At 34.8% G+C, this 22334-nt stretch overlaps 1 protein-coding gene across 1 annotated transcript in view; it reads left to right on the top strand.

Annotated features, from left to right (window-relative positions):
* The first annotated feature begins 12287 nt into the window (after positions 1–12287).
* The window catches only part of LOC106052662 (uncharacterized), a 106331-nt gene continuing 96284 nt past the window's right edge, over positions 12288–22334 (top strand). The window contains exon 1 of the mRNA XM_013208090.2: positions 12288–12796. The gene's annotated coding sequence lies outside the window, so the exon portion shown is untranslated. The remainder of the gene's footprint in view (positions 12797–22334) is intronic.

Below are 22334 nucleotides of genomic sequence, written 5' to 3' on the forward strand. Positions count from 1 at the left end.
TCATGCTATGGAGGTGAGCAGTGCACTCCCAAACAAAGCTGCTCACCATTCACCATCAACTCATAGAAAGGGGGGGGGGAGGTTAAGACCACACGTAAAAGAAGACTAAGAAGGAGGGGAGGTAATTTGCGCGCTTGGGCGAGGGAGGGAATAAATCTCAAGTTTTATGTTGTGGTTGATCTTCTGACAGGCGGACTTTTTTTTTTTTTTTAAATCTGTAATTAGTTTAATAAAAAGAAAAAGAAACAAAGTAATTACTCTGCCTTGACAGAATCACCAACAAAAGTCCCCAAGGCTTTAAGAAAACATTAAACCGTAAAAAAATGTCCATTATTTTCAAGCTTGATCAGCTACGTTCTTGAGAAAGAAGGAAATCAATAGCTAAAGTATTTAATTATTATTTTTACCTACGAGTCTTAGGTATGTTATTATCAAGAAAAGTAAGAATTGAATAAACACAATTTTAGAATAAAACGAACAACAGGTTATTAGCAGATCTCTTTTAGCAGCTGCCATTTTAGGACGAAACCAAAACACAAAGTCAGGAGAGACTACTCCAACAATACAAAACAGAGCTACTAACATAACAGTAGGATGCAACTATGTTAATAGCTTATTAGGCCTATAGATTATTAACATATTTTATTTGTTATTTACTAGGTCGTCACATGTAGGCCTATAGGCGTAGGATGTAATTATTTTCTGTTTTGAAGCAACGTCTGTAATATATAAACAAAAGAGAAAAGAATACTAGACATGAGTTGATGACAGAGAAATCAAAAGAGGGGGGTGCCATTAATTAAGCTTACCAATGTCTTATTAACGTAAGGGTGCACCAATCAACTTGCTCCATTGCCAGCATGAGGCACCAACAAATTGGAGCTAAATATTTATTTCCCTTTAGTTGTCTGAAGCGCACCTCGGAAATAAGATGACAGTATAAGTTTGAAATATAGAGCTCAAGTCAAAAGCTAAGTCAGAATGTTACCATCATTTACACTAAGTGACATAGTTAGTTGTTCAAACACACATGAACATAGCTAGCTGGTCAAACTCACATGAACATAGCTAGCTGGTCAAACATACCTTTCAATAGCTAGCTGGTCAAACTCACATGGACATGGCTAGCTGGTCAAACATACCTTTCAATAGCTAGCTGGTCAAACTCACATGGACATGGCTAGCTGGTCAAACATACCTTTCAATAGCTAGCTGGTCAAACTCACTTGGACATGGCTAGCTGGTCAAACATACCTTTCAATAGCTAGCTGGTCAAACTCACATGGACATGGCTAGCTGGTCAAACATACCTTTCAATAGCTAGCTGGTCAAACTCACATGGACATGGCTAGCTGGTCAAACATACCTTTCAATAGCTAGCTGGTCAAACTCACATGGACATGGCTAGCTGGTCAAACATACCTTTCAATAGCTAGCTTGTCAAACTCACATGGACATGGCTAGCTGGTCAAACATACCTTTCAATAGCTAGCTGGTCAAACTCACATGGACATAGCTAGCTGTTCAAACGTACCATTCAATAGCTAGCTGGTCAAACATACCTTTCCATAGCTAGCTGTTCAAACATACCTTTTTATACCTAGCTGGTCAAATTCACATTTTCATAGCTAGCTGTTCAGTTCAAACATACCTTTCTATACCTGGCTAGTCAAATTCACATTTCCATAGCTAGCTGTTCAGTTCAAACATACCTTTCTATACCTGGCTGGTCAAATTCACATTTCCATAGCTAGCTGTTCAGTTCAAACATACCTTTCTATACCTGGCTGGTCAAATTCACATTTCCATAGCTAGCTGTTCAGTTCAAACATACCTTTCTATACCTGGCTGGTCAAATTCACATTTCCATAGCTAGCTGTTCAAACATACCTTTCCATACCTAGCTGGTCAAATTCACATTTCCAAAGCTAGCTGCTCAAACATACCTTTCCACAGCGAGCTGGTTAAAAACACATTGCTAGCTAGCTATACAGAAAAACTATTAATAGTAAAATGCTAATATACGAAGATTTAGAATACCAAAAGCAATAGAACCGCCTCGAGGTCCAGCTAAAATAAAGTGTGAGCTTGAGAGAGAGAGAGAGAGAGAGAGAGAGAGAGAGAGAGAGGTGGAGAATTTGGACTATAGATGTGGGCTAATTAGTATTTTATTTGAGTGGTTTAACTCGAACTGAGTTCTGTTTCTATAGAGTATAAAGAAACCAAAAACTCTCAAAATATCTGACAAACCCCCACACCCGCTCGATTGTTCACAATTGGTATTGGACCAGGCGAAGCAGGACGTTTTGGCGCCGCCGTTTTGGCGACGCCGTTTTGGCCCCGCCGTTTTGGCGACGGGACGTTTTGGCGCGAAATACATTATGTACGTTTATTGTATTATTTCTTTTAAAAGAATTATTCATATCTATGTTTTGCATGAGTGTTTGTGTTAAGACATATTTTTCACGTACTAAATGTAAATGTGTGTTTATTTTTCACACCATTTTCTTTAATAAACATTTTGGCCTGTGTTTGTGTGTTTATTAAGAGGCACACTTTTATTTTCAAAAAAGTTTTTAAAGATATTACTTTAAAATTAAAGACAAAATGAAACGATGATAGACTAAAAATTGATGCAATTATTTGTTTATATTAACATTGGTTTATTTAATAACTGTATGGTATCTCCAGCTATACATACCAAACTCTTGCTAATATAAATAAAAATATAATACATGTACCATGTTTCTCAAAATTCTGTAAGTTAAGTATACATAGACACCATGGTTATTTGCCTAAGTCGCTGGAATTCAAGGGTTCATTAAAAAAAAGCTACGTGCTTATTAAGTTATCGTCAAATGATATCTCGCGCCAAAACGTCCCGTCGCCAAAACGGCTCGCGCCAAAACGTCCCGTCGCCAAAACGGCGGTGCCAAAACGGCGTCGCCAAAACGGCGGCGCCAAAACGTCACGTACCGTGGACCAGGGCAGGCTTTAGATGATGGAGGCCCGAAGCTAAGTGAATTTGGAGGCCCCAAACGAAATAGAACAAGGTTACAAAGACAGTTTGTGTGGAAACACAAACAGTTTGTGTGGAAACACAAACTTAAAATCGGCCCCCGAAGTTGTCCACCCAGGCAGGAAAAAAGGCAGGTTTCAATATTTTCAGAAGAATATTGGTATTAAATTGTATCAGAAGTGATCCACCCAGGCAGGTAAAAAGGCAGGTTTTAATATTTTCAGAAAGAATATCATAATGAAATTCTATCAAAGGCAAATGACAGAGAAGAATGGAGAAAGAAGGTTGAAAGATCCTGTGTGGTGCCCCAAAAAGGTCCAGCAGTCCAAGGGATCGGTGAAAGTGAATGTGATGTTAGATGTGAACCTGGCCTAACTGATGTCTTATAATGAGTATCTCATTGATCTAATTGTTTTGTAATGAGTCAATCTCCTATTCAGAGACTCACGAATGTTATGCTTCCTTAATATAAAATTATTCCATTAGTTATGTATTCCATGGTATTCTGTACATTTCGTAGTTCACGCGATATTGTGAAAAACTACTTATTAATTGCTGTTTTAAATTATGTCCAACTTACTTTCATAGTAAATAGATTTTTTTCTCTTAAAAAATTTAGTATGAGAGAATTACATAACTTAGCAATACAATTGTACAAAATATTTTTTTAAATCAAAAATCTAAAACGATTGTTTAAAAAATGGCGAATGATTGTTTCCCTTTCTAAAAAAAAGCCTTCAGTGTTTGTTACTATTAATAGTGAATAGTTGTAAAAATGGTGTATTTTTATGAAAAAACTTCTTGCTAATTGATTTAAAAAATTAGATTTTTCGCTTTCAGAAAAGAAAAATGTGGCCGTTGCATCAGAACTTTGAATGATCTACAATCTACAATATCATGATGTCCGATTTTCATTTTATCTTCTAGTTTCTGAGATCTAAACGGGACGGACGGACAGACTGACAGACAGGCGACACAAAACTAATAGCGTCCTTTCCCCTTTCGGGAGCCGCTAAAAATAAGAAATAAACAGACCTAACTAAAATTACGAAATTAGTTAAAAACCTAGTGACCAAGACTGCTAGCTTATGATTTAAAAAAAACATATTTTGACAAGCTTTGGTATTTATTTATTTTTTAAACCTTTAAAAAAATGTAAATTTAGATTTTAATTTTTAAGGAGTCAGACCCTGATGGCAAAGACAACTAATTGATCCCTGAGGACGACATGCTTGAGGAGTTCTCCCATTGAATTTCAATATTTCCAAAAGCAAAAAAACGCTATGAAAGGAATTTGTGTAAGCCGATTTAAGCTTTTGTCTTCTTTTTTTTTTTATTACTTTTATTTCACCAGTAAATAATTATCTACTTTAATATTTTTTTCAAAGCTTATATGAACTCACCCAATCTGTCTGTCTGTCTGTCAGTCTGTGTACACATTATTGTACCCACATCCATGTTTGGATCAAGCTGAAACTATTATTCATTAACATAGATAAGACATAAATTATTGTGTTTAATAGCAACAAGGGAAACTAATACTTCAAATTCACAGATAGGGCTAAATTTGTTGGGTTTAGTCCCTTTAAATAATTGTTAACGCTGTTTCTCTCTCAAGCATTCTCCGATCAAGTTGATACTTTAAACAATTATTTATTGTACCTAACAAAACATGAATCAATAAGCAAAAATACTCAATTAGTCAATTAGTTATCGGTAATTAATTATTTTGTTTGATATCAAATATGTCACATAACATGTACATTATCAATTCATATATATATATATATATATATATATATATATATATATATATATATATATATATATATATATATATACATATATATATATATATATATATATATATATATATATATATATATATATATATATATATATATATCATGTTTATACATTGGTTTGAAAAAAGTAAAGTAAAACTCATTTTAAATATCCACATTACCATCTCTTACTATAACACCTAAACTGCGTGTAATCAAATTCTAATTAATTGTACTTTTTTACAACTGCATAATAATTAATACTAACTTGATGAAGTTAATGGCGGTGTATCATTTCTCATTTTATTTATTTTTTGTGATGCTCCATTATTGCAGTAAACTTTGCACAGTCTAGTTTTAGGAACAGTCCTGCTAATGGAATTTCGTGTTTACATAAGACGGTGCGGAGAATATTATTGAAAGTTTATATATTTATCTACTCTTACACCCTTCACTTATCCCTTATATGAGCAAGTCAGGGTGGCGCAACTGAGTGAGGCCTTTTTGTTTCTGCTGCTCAACATTAATTCATTTATAACAGTAGGCAGGTGGTAGCTCTACTGGGTGGGCCCAATCTGTGCACCTCGGTCTGCGACCAAGGGGCTAGAGTCACCTAAGCAACCAGACAGCACAATTAGACTAAACTAAACTAAACTAGCTAACTAAAAGTAAAACAGCCAACTAAAATTTATAAAAAGAAACGTATATACACTTTATTTACATGGACACAAAAAACACAGTAATAAAACAAATATACCCACTACAAAACAATAAACCACTCAAATAACCTAAATTACCCCAACACTAAACAGTAAGCTACTAGCAGCAGTAAAGCAGCAGAAATGATGACAGTAATAACTGCGGCAAACAGTTGGCAGACAGGCAGTACTACCGCACAGTTAGGCAGTAGAAATAGCGACAGTAATAACTGCGGCAAACAGTTGGCAGTAATAACTGCGGCAAACAGTTGGCAGTCAGGCAGGAATTATAGCCTGCAATTACAAATACATAAAATATAAGACATAATAACAAAATAATAATGAATTAGATCTAGACAGACACATACAAAATAATACAGACATAAGGTAATATTCACTACCAGCCTGTAGCTAATGAAAGCAATACATGAGTAAAAGTTAATGTCTGTGCCACAACACCAGTTGGGCTAGACAACAATAACATAAATCTAAGTCTAGGCTCAACAAACTGAACAAAGCCGCCATGACAGCGATGCTCAGGACGCAGCCCTCATTTAGATTAAAAAAATTAAAATTAGGAACCTGCCAACTTGCTAAAGCCATTATCCTAACAATATTGTAGTAATAAAAATACTTAGGGAACATAAAATATTTACACATGGACAAACAATCATTAAGGCTGGCTAAAAGGGGGTGACGCTACCCAAGTACGGAACTTCCGGTTCCATCAGAGGTAATCATGGCTAATTAACTAGCCAGTGATGCCACTACGCTAATCAGTCTACATCTAGACTATAACAGTAGATGTAGGAATTATTAATATAAATACAAACTAAACAAAGTAAAAATAAAAACATTTTCCAACTTACAGGCGGTCCCAGCTGAAATCACACTACACACAATTAACTTTACACAGGCACTACTGTCAGCACTGACCACTGGTCAAGACAAAAGAGAGCTCAACGTGGTTCCGGAACAAGCTATAACTGGTCAGCGCGAACATATCGGAGAGCATGACGTCAAGCTAATTACCTAAAACTAAACTGGACTACTGATTTCCCTAATTTGTACCTAGCCGTAAGCTATAATAAAATCTAGCAAATCACTAAAGACACGGACTACACAACATTATATACCAAATTAAACAGCATTAAAAAGAAAATCTTAAAATTTAATTTTACAAAAATACAAAAAGGAAGATAAAAGGTTATTTCTATTCTAAACTCATATGGGGGCTCTATACCGTTTACAGACCTGCACATAAACTGAAATAAAAAAATAACAACCAATCCAACACTAATGCCAAAGACAAAAATAAGCAGAACTAACCAGGGACAAAAAATAGGAAAGAACACAGACAGCTTTAAGACTAGTTAACTATTTTAAAAACTACTTTTCCTCTACGAGTAAAACACAAATAACAGTAAAAGACTAAAACTAGCAGAAAGTTATAAATAGCGGAAACTACAAAATACTCAGCACTGAACTATATAAACTAAAAAGACACTAAATTACAAACATCATAGCCCTGGCCTATATGAATTACAAATTAAAATACATATAAAAATAGATAAAAAATTAGATCTAGGAGCGCCAGCTCACACTTATAACGGTCAAACCAGAGTTTTCACTGCGTGGCCAGTTAACTATTTTATCTATCTATCTATCTATATATATATATATATATATAATTCTCTTCTTCCCTCACGTTTTCACGGCTTGCTACGGATGGCTGCGCGCTGGACTGCCAAACCCTGCCCCTCCCATCCCCCTTCGTCTTGCGGGAGGTTTGGACTAGGATGTAAACTATCGTCAACTCTGAAGGAACATCCGAAACATGTAAAACTTTTTATAAACAAACATTTTACAAACACTATATAGCAGGGCCGGACTTAAGCATTCTGGGGCCCTATTCGAAACGGATTTCGCGGGGCCAAGTTTGGGTTGGGAAGCAGACAATAAGTGAAATTTAAGAGTTTGTATTAGAAACTAAATTCGTCTATGCATTTTATTCATTTTTTACTACATACAGAATTACTTTACGATCCTTGGGTGTCATAATCATAATAATTCTGTTTCCTACATAGATCCCGCTTAATAGCAAGGATTACCAAATGTTACAATCAATCTTTAAGAATTGTTGAACTCAAGTAATTCTTCATTAGTTTGAGGCGCGAGAAGCTTCTTTCACCTGATTACACAATTACGGCTAATGTATAATGCCGTTTTTAGTAATAGCGCGTAGGATTGGCGTTTGCCATATTGAATGACACCCCGAAATGACAATTTTTTTCTATATATTTCCGTATATTTTAAGGACTTTTTCGTATATTTTGCAATTTCGGGAGATTTCCAGGAGCTCCTGGTTAATCGACAGGAGGGCGCGGGAAACCTTTTTCAAGTTATAAAAGGGTTTAATTTAATAATGTATACACCTTGAATTAGCGCGGGTCCCATGAAAGTGCGGATCCCTCGGTCCCATTGGTTGCAGTGGCCTAAGACCACCCTGCAAATAGCAGCGTATGCTACGCCGCGGGTCGACTAGTATAATAAACTATCCATTTTCTAGGAGAATCATTAGAGCCATTTTCAAAACAAAAAAAAAGTCCGACTTCCCCTTTTTACCCATAAAAATACTGCAAGCCAACAGTATTGATTGTTTATTAGACTATAGGAGAAAATGTACACATTAATTGCGTATTGTAACGGAGGCATATGTAAATCAGATGTAGTTGAAGTATTTCTAACGATGTTAAATCATACTAAGTGCGTGCGTACCTTGTTGAGTGTATTACAATTGCGAGTTTCCTTATTATGACATCCGCCACAAGAATGAACAGGTACCAAACAGGAACACAGATTCAATGACTAAGTTCACTAAACATGAAAATTCAATACAGAATGGGCCACAGTCTAGTCTGTCACTAATAGCGATGTTATCCCCTCAAGAGTCTAGCAGTAACAGATTAATAAAAATCTATTCTAATCTCTAACCCAAAGTCTATGTCGTCACTATAAAATGTATGTTCACCGTCAGTCTATTAAAGTGCGCAACCCAACTAACTAAACTAGCTATCTTACAATTCATGTTATAATGCATTTACAGGAACAAAGGGGAAAAAAGAACGGTACATAAATAATAAAGTGATTAGAAGTCCCTGTACTTTGTACTGTAGCAATTTTAGAGTTCGAACAGAATCTGAAAAGTATTTTCCATCGGCAGGAGTTCAGGTAATGGGATGGAGTCGGACACGTGAATCGATGTCACAATGAGGCGAGCAGTCAAGCTGGACTCGCAAAATGAGAGCTCAACTTGGACATTTCACGACTCGATGCCTTTCTTAAGTTGGTATATCTTATCTTATCTTATATAATACAGACGTTACTTCAAAAAAGAAGATGATTACGTCCTACGCGTCATGCATTTAGTCATGCATATTAACCAATGACTTAAATTCTGCCAAGTCACTGGTTTTCCTGGCTAGCTCAGGCAACCCATTCCATGCTCTAATAGCACTAGGGAAGAAGGAGTATTTGTACAAATTTGTCCTAGCATATGGGACGAGGAATGTGCCTTTATCTTTGTGTCTTTCAGAGTATTTTATTAAATTTTGTTTTTGTATTTGAAGATTATGGTTCAGTGTTTTATGTATTATTGCTACTTTACTTTTGAGCCTTCTGTCCTGAAGGCTTTCTAAATTTAGTGATTTTACTAAAGGTGTTACTCTAGTCAAATGTGAATATTCGTTTGTTATGAATCGCACTGCTCTATTTTGTGTCTGTTCTAGTTTCTTAATGTTTTCTTGAGTTGAGGGGTCCCAAACAGAGGATGCATATTCTATTATTGGCCTAACCAAGGTTAAATAACATTTTAGTTTTATGTTCTTATTTGATTTATAGAAATTTCTTTTAATAAATCCTAATGCTTTGTTTGATTTTTTTGTAGTTTCATCAATATGTGGATTCCATGACAGTTTTTCATTTATTATAACACCTAGGTATTTTGCGTTTTTAGTCTGTGTTACTGGTTTGCCATGAATAAGATAAGTGGAATTAATTTGTTTTAGTTTTTTTGTTACTCTTAACAACTGACATTTTTCTGGGTGGAAAGACATGCTCCAATTTGATTCCCATTTCTGTAATTCATCTAATTCTCTTTGTAAAATATCTGTGTCTTGTGTTGTTTTTATTGTTCTATATATTATGCAATCGTCTGCAAATAATCTGACTTTTGTTCCTGAAGTAATGCAATTTGGTAAATCATTTATGTAAATTAAAAATAGTAGTGGACCCAAGACTGTTCCTTGAGGTACACCTGAGTTTACAGTTTTCGGTGTTGATTTAGAGCCATTTATTATTACAGTTTGTTCTCTCCCTATCAGAAAGTCTTTAATCCACTGATGCAGTGGACCATTAATGCCGAAATATTTTAATTTTTTAAGCAAACTATGGTGGTGAACTTTGTCAAAAGCCTTAGAAAAATCTAGTAAGATAGCATCTATTTGTTCACTATTATCTAAACCTTTTGAAAAATCATCAATTAGTCCTATTAGTTGTATATTCGTGGATAGATGACATGTTGTCTGTATGACAATGACATTTAGGGACTTCTAAAAGTTAACTGAGAGTCTGATGCATGAAATATGTCCTTGTGAAATATGTCCTTGTGAAATAAAATCTGTCCTTCTGAAATATGTCCTTGTGAAATATGTCCTTGTGAAATATGTCCTTGTGAAATATGTCCTTGTGAAATAAAATATGTCCTTGTGAAATATGTCCTTCTGAAATATGTCCTTGTGAAATATGTCCTTGTGAACTGCGTCCTTGTGAAATATGTCCTTGTGAGATATGTCCTTGTGAAATATGTCCTTGTGAAATATGTCCTTGTGAAATATGTCCTTGTGAAATATGTCCTTGTGAACTGCGTCCTTGTGAAATATGTCCTTGTGAAATATGTCCTTGTGAAATACGTCCTTACATATACACAAGCAAGATACACACTCACACACAGTTTCCTCCATTGTGTATATAAAACTTAGATGTATGATGCCCCCCCCCCAGCTTAAACTAACACCACATGTAATGGCTTAAAATACAAGAGTAATACCTGCTAAAATACTACAAAAATCCCTTTTTAAAAAACAAAGCTTATCTAAGAGGAAAAAAATCCGCACTAACAACTACATGTCTCAATAACGCAGAAGCTATTTCCCTTATTTGATATCAAAACAAAATGATTAATTATCAATTGACTAGTTGGTACATTTAAAAAATGATTCATGTTTTGCTAGGTATAATAAGCCATGGCTTTCAATTTCAACTTGATCCGAGAATGTGTGTGTGTGAGAAATAGCGAGTACAATTGTTGAAGAAGACAAAACCCGACATATTTAACCATATCTGTGAATACTGAAGGATTTATTTCCCATTTTGGTATCAAACGAAATAATTAATTACCAGCAATTAATTGACTAATCGGTTTATTTATTTGCCATTGATTCATGTATCGTCTACGTCAAACTGTGCAAAGTTTCAACTTGATCCGTAATTGGGTGTGGGAGAAATATAAGGGAAGAACTGTACAATTACACTCATATATCTCATTACTGAAATATTTATTATCTTTTCTATATCAAACACAATTAATTCATTACCATGATTTGAGAAAGTAAAGCCGTTGGTCATCGTTGTACTGGCCATATGACACTCTTGTTAACCATTGGCCATAGAAACAGATGACCATTACACCTTTTACCCAATAGATCGCAAGGTCTAAAAGATTTACTTCCCCCTCACTCCCGATTTTTTTTTCTTCACATGTTGCCCAGATAGTAATTATGATTTTAATTAACGGGCCTAAAATGTGTAAAACCTGTTGCGTGCGATATGCGGCCCTATTGATATCAATATGAATACAGATATTATATTTCCTTTGATCATCTTATGGCAGGTCACCACCACCGTACATTTTTTTGCCATACAAATGATAATGGACACATTTTTATTTTATTCTGTTTTTTTGAAGTTAAGCATTAGCATGAGCCTTCCCATCAATCAGAGCGGACGACGTACTTTTATAAGCGCTCAAGTCCCGAGATAACAGCATCATGTGTTTGGAGCGCTTTGGATGTGACGCAATACACTGATGTCACCCCAAGAGTACCCTCCTCAGCTCACTCACTCACTCCACGAGTATCCTCAGCTCATGCTTTCATGCCTTATTTTCTCTCCCCCCCCCTCCCAACTCTTTACCCCCCCCCCACCACTACCACGGAGACAGTAGTGCTCATCGGTAGAGCTTGTGGGGGGGGGGGAGAGGTTAGAGCAAGGGAGTGATGGAGAGCATGAGGAAGTGAAAGAGATTAAGTGATTGGGAAAGTTTTAAACAGGAGAGAGAGAGAGAGGAGAGAGAAAGATAGAGAGAAAGGGAAAGAGAGAGAGAGAAAGGGAAAGAGAGATACAGAGAGAAAGAGAGAGGAAGAGAGATAAAGGAAAGAGAGAAAGAGAAAGAGAGAGAGAGCGAGAAAGAGAGAGAAAGAGAGAGAGAGAAAGAGAGAGAAAAGGAGAGAGATAAAGAGAGAGAATAGGAAAGAGAAATAGAGAGAGAAAGAGAGAAAGAGAGTGAAAGAGAGAGAGAAAGAGAGAGAAATGGAAATATAGCGAGAGAAAGAGAGAGGGAGAGAGAGAAAGAGAGAGAAAAAGAGAGAGGAAGAGAAAAAAAGGGAAAAAGAAAGAAAGAGAGAGAGAGAGAGAGAAAGAGAGAAAGGGAAAGAGAGATAAAGAGAGAAAGACAGAGTAATAGAGAGAAAGGGAAAGAGAGAAAGAGAGAGAAAGAGAGAGAGCGAGAAAGAGAGAGAAAGAGAGAGAGAAAGAGAGAGAAAGAGAGAGAGAAAGCGATTCAGAGAGACACACAGAAGAGAAAGAAAGTGAAACAACGTGAAAGAGAGGGAGAGATAGAGGGAGGTTGGACAAAATTATGGGTGTATATAGAAAAAAAAAAGGCATACATAATATTGATATTGTATGAGAGTGAGTGATGGAGAGAGTGAGGGAAAGCGCGAGAGAAAGACAGGGGAGGCTGACGTTGAGTGACTGGCCCATGTGAGACTCGCCCTGCTGTGTCTACGTCTTGTCTGTGGACTGACCCAGGCGATGTCATAAGTTTTTTCCCGCTTAATGTTGTGTTTATGAGACTTAAGATCCATGCTTATGTTATGTGAAGTGTCTAGTCCAACAAAGTTCAATTAAGTTTCTACTAACATAGGATCTAGTGTTAAAGTCTCCTGAATACATCGGTAAGTAGTTGATATCTTTAGAAATATTCTTCCAGAAGCTTCTCAAATGAACTATTGAAGACATAATCGAATGTAAAAAATATTTCAATTCTTAATTATCTTATAACCAACTTTTAAAAAATCCATGGATTTATATGATGGGTTATTATTTCCTAGTACATTTATAGAATTCCCGAGTGTTAGAATCTGAGTTAATTTGAAGGAAAATTATAGCTAACCGTTCCGGCTATCACTGTTTACAACAGATCTTATATTATAAAATACAAATGTTATTTCAAAAAAGACTATAATGTCCTGCGCATGTTCCTCAGTCAATCATATCTTATCTTATAAAATACAGACGTTACTTCAAAAAAAGAATATAATTACGTCGTACGACTTCTATTAATACTTTAATAACTAAATCTAGAATTCAAAATTTTATAATTATAAGTATGCTAATGTTAATAATTTAATTACAGTTTATACAGTTTTTTTAACCTCCCGTATTTGTTTACTGAATAGTGGAAGAGAATACTTAACATTGCCCAAACTGGGCAGATGTGTCAAAAAAAAAAAAAGACAAACAAAATAAATCTGGATACAAAATATGCAAATGTGTAGTTTGTGCAATGGAAATGTTATGATTTCTCTCCAGCATGTCTCTGCCAGTAGGTTTGGAAAGGAATTAGTCCTAATCAGTTTCTGAACGAGAAGCCACTGATATATATATATATATATATATATATATATATATATATATATATATATATATATATATATATATAAGATATCTTTTCGAACAATAGTTCATTAAATAATTATTTTTAGTGGGTATATAAATAAAAAAATTAAATTTAAAAAACAAATTCTGAAAAAAAAAGACTATTTCACCATTATACAGCTGACCAACCTTTGTAAGATCGATTATTTTGCTCTTATATATAGATTTAAAAAATGGTGCATACATTTAGCTAGTAATTCTTTTCCCAAAGTAGGGCCGACCTTAGGCATAGGCAAACTAGGCAGCCGCCTAGAGCCTCCGGTTGATGGGGGCTTCGCACAGGACTCAAAGCAATTTTTTTTAAGAGAAGAAATAGCGAGACTTGTGCCCAAAGTTCTTATCTTATCTTATATAATACAGACGTTACTTCAAAAAAGAAGATGATTACGTCCTACGCGTCATGCATTTAGTCATGCATATTAACCAATGACTTAAATTCTGCCAAGTCACTGGTTTTCCTGGCTAGCTCAGGCAACCCATTCCATGCTCTAATAGCACTAGGGAAGAAGGAGTATTTGTACAAATTTGTCCTAGCATATGGGACGAGGAATGTGCCTTTATCTTTGTGTCTTTCAGAGTATTTTATTAAATTTTGTTTTTGTATTTGAAGATTATGGTTCAGTGTTTTATGTATTATTGCTACTTTACTTTTGAGCCTTCTGTCCTGAAGGCTTTCTAAATTTAGTGATTTTACTAAAGGTGTTACTCTAGTCAAATGTGAATATTCGTTTGTTATGAATCGCACTGCTCTATTTTGTGTCTGTTCTAGTTTCTTAATGTTTTCTTGAGTTGAGGGGTCCCAAACAGAGGATGCATATTCTATTATTGGCCTAACCAAGGTTAAATAACATTTTAGTTTTATGTTCTTATTTGATTTATAGAAATTTCTTTTAATAAATCCTAATGCTTTGTTTGATTTTTTTGTAGTTTCATCAATATGTGGATTCCATGACAGTTTTTCATTTATTATAACACCTAGGTATTTTGCGTTTTTAGTCTGTGTTACTGGTTTGCCATGAATAAGATAAGTGGAATTAATTTGTTTTAGTTTTTTTGTTACTCTTAACAACTGACATTTTTCTGGGTGGAAAGACATGCTCCAATTTGATTCCCATTTCTGTAATTCATCTAATTCTCTTTGTAAAATATCTGTGTCTTGTGTTGTTTTTATTGTTCTATATATTATGCAATCGTCTGCAAATAATCTGACTTTTGTTCCTGAAGTAATGCAATTTGGTAAATCATTTATGTAAATTAAAAATAGTAGTGGACCCAAGACTGTTCCTTGAGGTACACCTGAGTTTACTGTTATCGGTGTTGATTTAGAGCCATTTATTATTACAGTTTGTTCTCTCCCTATCAGAAAGTCTTTAATCCACTGATGCAGTGGACCATTAATGCCGAAATATTTTAATTTTTTAAGCAAACTATGGTGGTGAACTTTGTCAAAAGCCTTAGAAAAATCTAGTAAGATAGCATCTATTTGTTCACTATTATCTAAACCTTTTGAAAAATCATCAATTAGTCCTATTAGTTGTGTTTCACATGATCTATATTTCCTAAAGCCATATTGGTATGGTGTGAGGACATTATGTTTGTCTAAGTGGTTTATGATGTTCCTACATATTATGTGTTCTAGGATTTTACATGTGATGCTGGTAAGTGATACTGGTCTGTAGTTTCCTGGGTCAGATTTTTCTCCTTTTTTAAATAGGGGGGTGACATTAGCTTCTTTCCAGTCCTTTGGTACTCTGCCCTGGTTAAGTGAAGCCTGAAAGAGTATTTTGAACACTGGGGCTAGCTCATTACTTAATTCTTTGAGTAATCTAGCTGGAATACCATCAGGTCCAGAAGCTTTATTTGGTTTGGTGTTGGCTAATAGTTTTTGAATTCCATTTTCTTGTACTGCTATATCTTCTATGTTGTCTACTTGGTTCAAATTCAGTAATATGTCTTTGTCTCCTGGGGCTGAGAATGCTGATGCAAAGTATTTGTTTAGAATGTTTGCTTTAGTTTCATTATCATTATGTATTATGTTATGTTCATCTTTTAATGGCGCTACGCCTGTTGTTTCCATTTTCTTAGACTTAATGTATGACCATAGGTTTTTGTTGTTGTCTTTAGATATTACATTGTTTATGTATTCACTCTGCAGCTGTCTGCTTACTTTTTGGGTTAAGTGTTTAATTTTTATATACTTTTTGTAAACTCTTTCTGCATTAGTTTTTTTAAATTTTCTATATAGGTTTTCCTTCTGTTTACAAAGCTTCTTTAGTCTATTATTAAACCAGCATTTATTTATTTTGTTTGATGTGTATTTAGTTGGTATTTGATTTTCTATAATGCTTTTAAGATGGTTTTTAATGAAATTCCAGAGGTCATCGACTGGTTGGTTAATGTCTTTTTCTAATAAGAATGTTTGTTGAAAGTTTAATGCAGCTTGGTGTAGTTGTGTTAGGTTACATTTATTCCAGAGTAAGATTTTTCTTTTGGGTTTTGAATTGGCTACTGCTTTTATCTGACTGTGTATTTTTATGATCTCATGGTCTGATAGACCAGGGATAATATCATAATCAACTACTAATCCAGGTCTGTTGGTTAAGAAGAGATCTAATGTGTTGTTTAATCTAGTTGGCTTTTTAATGATTTGATCTAAACTTAGGTTGTGTAAAGTTTCTATGAAAAGCTCATTTATGTCCTTAAGGTTTTGGTGTTTATCTATGGTTAGTGTTTTCCAATTTATATCAGGTAGGTTGAAATCACCCATAATCCAAAAAACTGCATTTTTATTTGTCTCTTTAAGTGTCGTAATCTGATTACATAGTTCCTGCATGTATTCTAAACTAGAATTTGGTGGTCTGTAAATGCTGCCTATTATTAGGGATGTTGAGGTGGTATTAATTTTACAAAATGTTGATTCTATATTTTTTGAGTTAGGTAAGGTAATTTCTTCTGCTATAAGAGTGTTTTTTATTGCTAAAAGAACTCCTCCATGATTATCAGCCCTATCTTTTCTAAAAATTTCATAATTACTATTGAAAATTTCTGCATTATAAATTTCAGGATGTAGCCAAGTTTCTGTGCCTGCAATTATGTCTGGTTTCTCACATTCTAATAAAATTTCTAAGTCTGCTGTTTTGTTCCTAATGCTTTGAAAATTTATTACTAAGGTTTTAAGGTATTTTGGTGTTACTTCTTTAGTAGGTTTGTTTAGTGAGGCTTTTGTATTAATTTTAGTAGATTTAGGTTTAACAGGAGTGGATCTGGCTAGTGGTTGGTGAGTTTGGTTTGGGATGGTGTTTAGGATGTTGTATGGGTTAGAAGTGTCTGCATCAAAGGAATCAAACAGTCCTGATGTAAACTGAGGTAACCCACACGGTACACAGTGCCATGATGCATCTTTGTTGCCTAAGGCATAATACACAGGTGTATTCATATGGAGACATGATGCATGGTACCATTCATCGCAGGTGTCACATTGAATGGCTTTCTGTTTCATGGTGCATACTTTTTTGCAGATGTTGCATCTATCTTTAGATCTAGGCCCTGGATTTGACTCTACATCTCCTGCTATTAATATTAACAGTGATAGGTATTTATTTCTGCTGTGTCTGATTGAGAACTTCCATTTGTGATGGGTAATCTTCTTTAGTGTTATGGATGTGTATGTTAGGTTATTTTTTAAGTTGCTTTGATCTAAAGTGTGATGATTGATTATGACTGTTGTTTCTTTTTTAAGTTTAGTGTTGACTAAGGTAGATCTGGTTAGAGCACTCTGGCTTGACTAAGTTTTTATATAAATTAAGTAATTTTATTTTTTCGTTGTTAATGTTTTATTTTTCTATTTCATTTGGGGCCATCAAATTCACTTCATCTAGGGTCTACGATTATGTAAGGCCGGCCCTGCCCAAAGAGATACACCAATTAGTAGGAAAATTGTTAGAGTCGTTTTGAAGAGCCTTGTACATCCAGGTTTCAGTTCCCTTGAATTTGCGAGCTGAATAGAGGAAGTGTAAAAAGTAACACTTTTGTTTGATTTGCCACGAAAATAAAAGTAGAGTTTAAAATGGCCGACATATTCATATCAAATATATAATACTGTGAAAACGGGTTTACCAGATTTGTAAAAAAAAGTTTCGTTCTGTAACAGAGTTTCAATTAGGTACTTTTTTGTCTTTTTTATGGCTACCTGGTTGTGGTATGGACATTAAACATACACTACGGTCTCCGCCATGATCTAAGGAACATTTATGCAAAGATTTATCAAGATTGGTCAAACGGTTTTGATTTCTTTGCGGGACATACATACATTTATGCTTTCTGCTTTATATATTAGATAATGCAGTAATTGATACATAGCAATCATTATCGGCATATTCAATTTGGTCTGCCTGCTTTATCAGTGAGCCTTAAAACTTTTTCAAAAATGAGTTACGGAAAGCAGCGTCGCAAAAAAAAAAAAGTGTCATGGACACTATCCTCAGAGACTTTTTTAGCTCTGTGGCTAGGTTGCGTTGGGCCGGATAGTACCACGACTGCGGACCGATATGGTCCGCGGGCCGTAGTTAAGTATCACTGCACTAAATGAAGACTTGCATAAGTTCAAACTAAAGCAGAAGGAGAGGACGCGTGCCCAGTGAATCCATGTTCAAACAAATGTTTGTAAACTGTTGTACGTGGTTTGGGTGTTCCTTCAGAGTTGAAGGTAATCTACTTCCTAGTCCAATACTCCCGCAGGACGACGGGGGATGGCAGCGGGCAGGGTATGAACCCAAGACCATTGAGACGACCAAAAGACAGTCCAGCGCGCATACCGGGGAGCCATGTTATTATTGAAATACTCAAAAATTTATGCAATAAATTAATACATCATCTATAAATATGTAAACTTTAACATACACGACAAGAGTAACACAGGGATATGGGTAGGACGTAATCATCTTCTCTTTTGAAGGAACTTACGCAATTTATAGAAAAACATGTATTAATATTTTAGTATTTAGCCATTTTTGTTTTTACATCTAAAATTTACATCTAATTTTTGTCCCATTGTTTACAATGTTATTGGCAGATCATAGACTTGTATATTATATCTAGACTGGAAACCGGAAACAAATTCTTATCCGCGATTGATCGATTCATAGACCTATATATATAGATTTTTATGTACGAAACTCTCTTTCAAGCTCTAAGGGAAGTCGCCCCAATCAATCTTTTCTGTCTTCAAAGTTTAGAAATAATGCAAAATCATTTCTCGGATTTTCTTTAGAATGGGCTATTAATCACAGAACTATATATTCACGCAAATATATGAATCAAAGCCATTTCCTGTTAGTTTCAATTGAGATAATGTTTCAAAAATCCTAGATCGAAATAATTCATGTCTGTTGATTTTAATCATCTTATGTACATTTAAATAGATTGATTACCTAGATCTTTCTAGATTATGTATCTAAAAAAATGCAAAATAATAATTATGAGACGAGAGTACTCTTATTTTTTATGTTCAATTACCAATTCTAGATCTAAAGATTTAATTATATGTTACATAGGTTAGGTTTGAAAAAAAATACCCCATCACTTATATGTACTTACAAAACAACGCCTTGTTTCAACTTTTAAAAAAATTTCACGACATTTTTTGTAGTTTTAAAAGATCTCCATGTCCAGACTAGATACAATATATATAAGTCTATGTAGCAGATATTCACTGGTTTCAGTACAAAAGACTTAATTTCTTGCAGAAACACAACAGTCTCTAAGTTATTGAAAACAAAATTAAAAAAACTATTTCTGATAATGTTTTGTTTCAAATTTTTATTATTTTGTTGTTTGCCAGCTAATTAAGAATAATGCTCAAGATTCGTTATAAAACGAAACAAAACAAAACAAACACACACACACAAAGACATCATGTCTTTGAAGAAGCTCTCTTTGTCTCTTCACATTTTGTTCTGTTTGACAATGGACGCTAATGAATGTCCAACTTTGGGGAAACAATAATTAGCTACAAGACAAAGACATTATTATTAAATGACAACGAGATGATTCTAAACTTATTTTTCAATGACACCGAGATATTGCAATGATTCTAAACTTATTTTTCAATGACACCGAGATATTGCAATGATTCTAAACTTATTTTTCAATGACACCGAAAGATTACATTTAAATTTATTCTTGAATGACTCCTAGATATTACTTTAGTTCTGAACATATTCGTGACTGCCACCGAGATATTACAATGATTCTGAACTTATTATAATTATTCTGAAATTAATTTGAACCTAATCAATAGGATAATTTTGAGTCAGTTAAATGACATTATGTGGTACAAATGTATAAATTGGGGAATGCTTTTAAAAGAATGTTTTTATATATGTATGCTTGTTAATAGTCTATCTATCTATCTATCTATCTATCTATCTATCTATCTATCTATCTATCTATCCAGAGCCGGCACTAATAATTTCGGGACGCTATGCGAAATGGATTAAGCGGATACATTCATATCCAATATAAAATATTATGGAAACGGCTTGTTAAAAGTTTCTTTAACTCTTTCTCTCCGTAATTATTTACCACATTCTGGTGAAATCAACGCTGGTATCGTCAGTTAGGAGAGAAAGAGTTAATAGAGATAAATTGACCTTTTTAAATGAAAGAAGCGCGCGATGAATGGGATATAAAGTATGTTAGGACGTCAAAATTGGCAGATATAAGGAACAAATTTATATAAAATTGCTTCTGAAACACAAATTTGAAGGTTAATTTTATTTAATAATGAAATCAATAGACTATACTTTGTATTTTCATGTGTCAAAGTAAAAAAAACTATCTGTGCAAAGTGTAGTTCTTAAAACTAGATCTAGATCCTTTCGATCTTGCCTCATGTAAATATGGCCTAGATCCATGAAATAGTAATACTTTCATAGAGTTATCAAGATTGGTCAAACGGTTCTGATTTCTATTAGGGACATTAACACATTCATATATACACCTTACTATCTGCCTTATAGTATATATATATATATATATATATATATATATATATATATATATATATATATATATATATATATATATATATATGTGTGTGTGTGTGTGTATGTGTGTCATGAGAAAGAGAAAGCAAAAAAAGATTTCATGACTATAATTGTAATGTTGTTGCCTACAGACACGATGAATGCTAGAGACGGGCTGAAAGGCTCTTGACTAAATGGAAAAAAAAAAGTAATTGCATTGTGTTTAATTATCTCCCGTGAATGACTTCTCTTTACTCCGTGGGGACCAATCACTGAAAGCTTTAAGCATCACTGACCTAAACAATGTTGGCATGCTCAACATGGGGCCTTCGAAAATAGCATCTGTTGACTTCAGTGGTGATGTCGTGGTATCACGTGGTGACGCGAGAAATCACGAGAAACAAAAATTGTAAAAAAAATATTATTTTTTTTTGGATAACAAAATAAGATAAAAACAAAAAAGTATTTTAACATTAAGTAACGTTGCAACACTTGCCTAGAATACAGCGTAGCAAAATCAATCGTAACGACAAACACACGACAAACACACGATTCTACAAACGAAATCTACATATATAATGACCAGAGTGTCTTGTTGAGTCTTTTAATTATCTGCGGCTTCCTTATGCCCTGGTGGCCCGGGCATGCTACCCTGCCTCATAGTGGCGACCGGGTGGAAACAATCGTAGGAGGAAAAGATTAGGCTAAAGGTTAGCAAAACAAGACTTCCATGTGGGGGTGCCTAAGGGGGTGCGAGAGCATTTCCATTGCAATATGCGGAGTTGTAAAAAAAAAGCTCCCACAATCTTATCACAATCCAGGCGCCGTTCCTCAAGGGGCCGTTACATAAATGGCGTGTCCTGCTCGGTTGGCCTGGTATAGAAAAGGAAAATGGCGGGGTCCCGTATTCGTGGCCTCTGGCCACTAGTTTGACTCCCCGCCGTACACTGTTCTCATTCAGGCCGGTTCACTTTTGCTGGCCTAGAGTTCCAAGAGGTGACGGCTCAACTCTACCTGAAAGTTCAAGAAGAAGAAGATGCCCTGGTGGCAGGATGTAGCCCACAGGCTTTAGTTTGAACATCGCTAGTTCCACTTATTCATTGTTGTGTCCAATATTCTCTAGAATAAATAAAAAATGTGGATCAAATCTAATCAAGATAAAAAATTGGGGAATTTGGAGGAGGGGGGGATGTCGATCGACTCCCCCTTTTGGAGTCCAAAAGAGTAAGATTGCATAGGGCTATTGCAATAAGGCCTTCCAAACATCCTACGTTTTAAAACGGGACTATTAGACATTTTCACTGATGGCGGAAAAACTAGTGTTCATGAACTATGTATTTTAAAAGCTATAGGAAGATTTTTTTCTGCGCTTTTTGTCACTTCTCCACGAAATGTTCAAAGCTCTTCCATTTGTAGCACGAAATGTTCAATTGAAATCTAGAAGTATTAGACTTTCACTCCATGGCTGACAACTAATTAAAAAACAAACGGGCAACTCATTAGCGGCAATAAAGAAGCGTCGGTACGAAGATCAACTGTAAGCTTTGAGATTGGGTTAAAATTATTCTTAATTCTCAATTCTTTTTATTTACTTGACAACAGTGACGCTCAGTTTGGAGTCCTTGACATTGCTTAGGCTATCGTGAAATTATCCAATGTAACGGAATAAGGCTACAATTTGCTTTCAATTCTTTGCTTCTATCATGCTCATATGTATTGTTTTATCCATTCCTCATCTAGGCTTTTAGGT

This window comes from Biomphalaria glabrata, chromosome 6 (genome assembly GCF_947242115.1).
Source record: "Biomphalaria glabrata chromosome 6, xgBioGlab47.1, whole genome shotgun sequence".
Lineage (NCBI taxonomy): Eukaryota > Metazoa > Mollusca > Gastropoda > Planorbidae > Biomphalaria > Biomphalaria glabrata.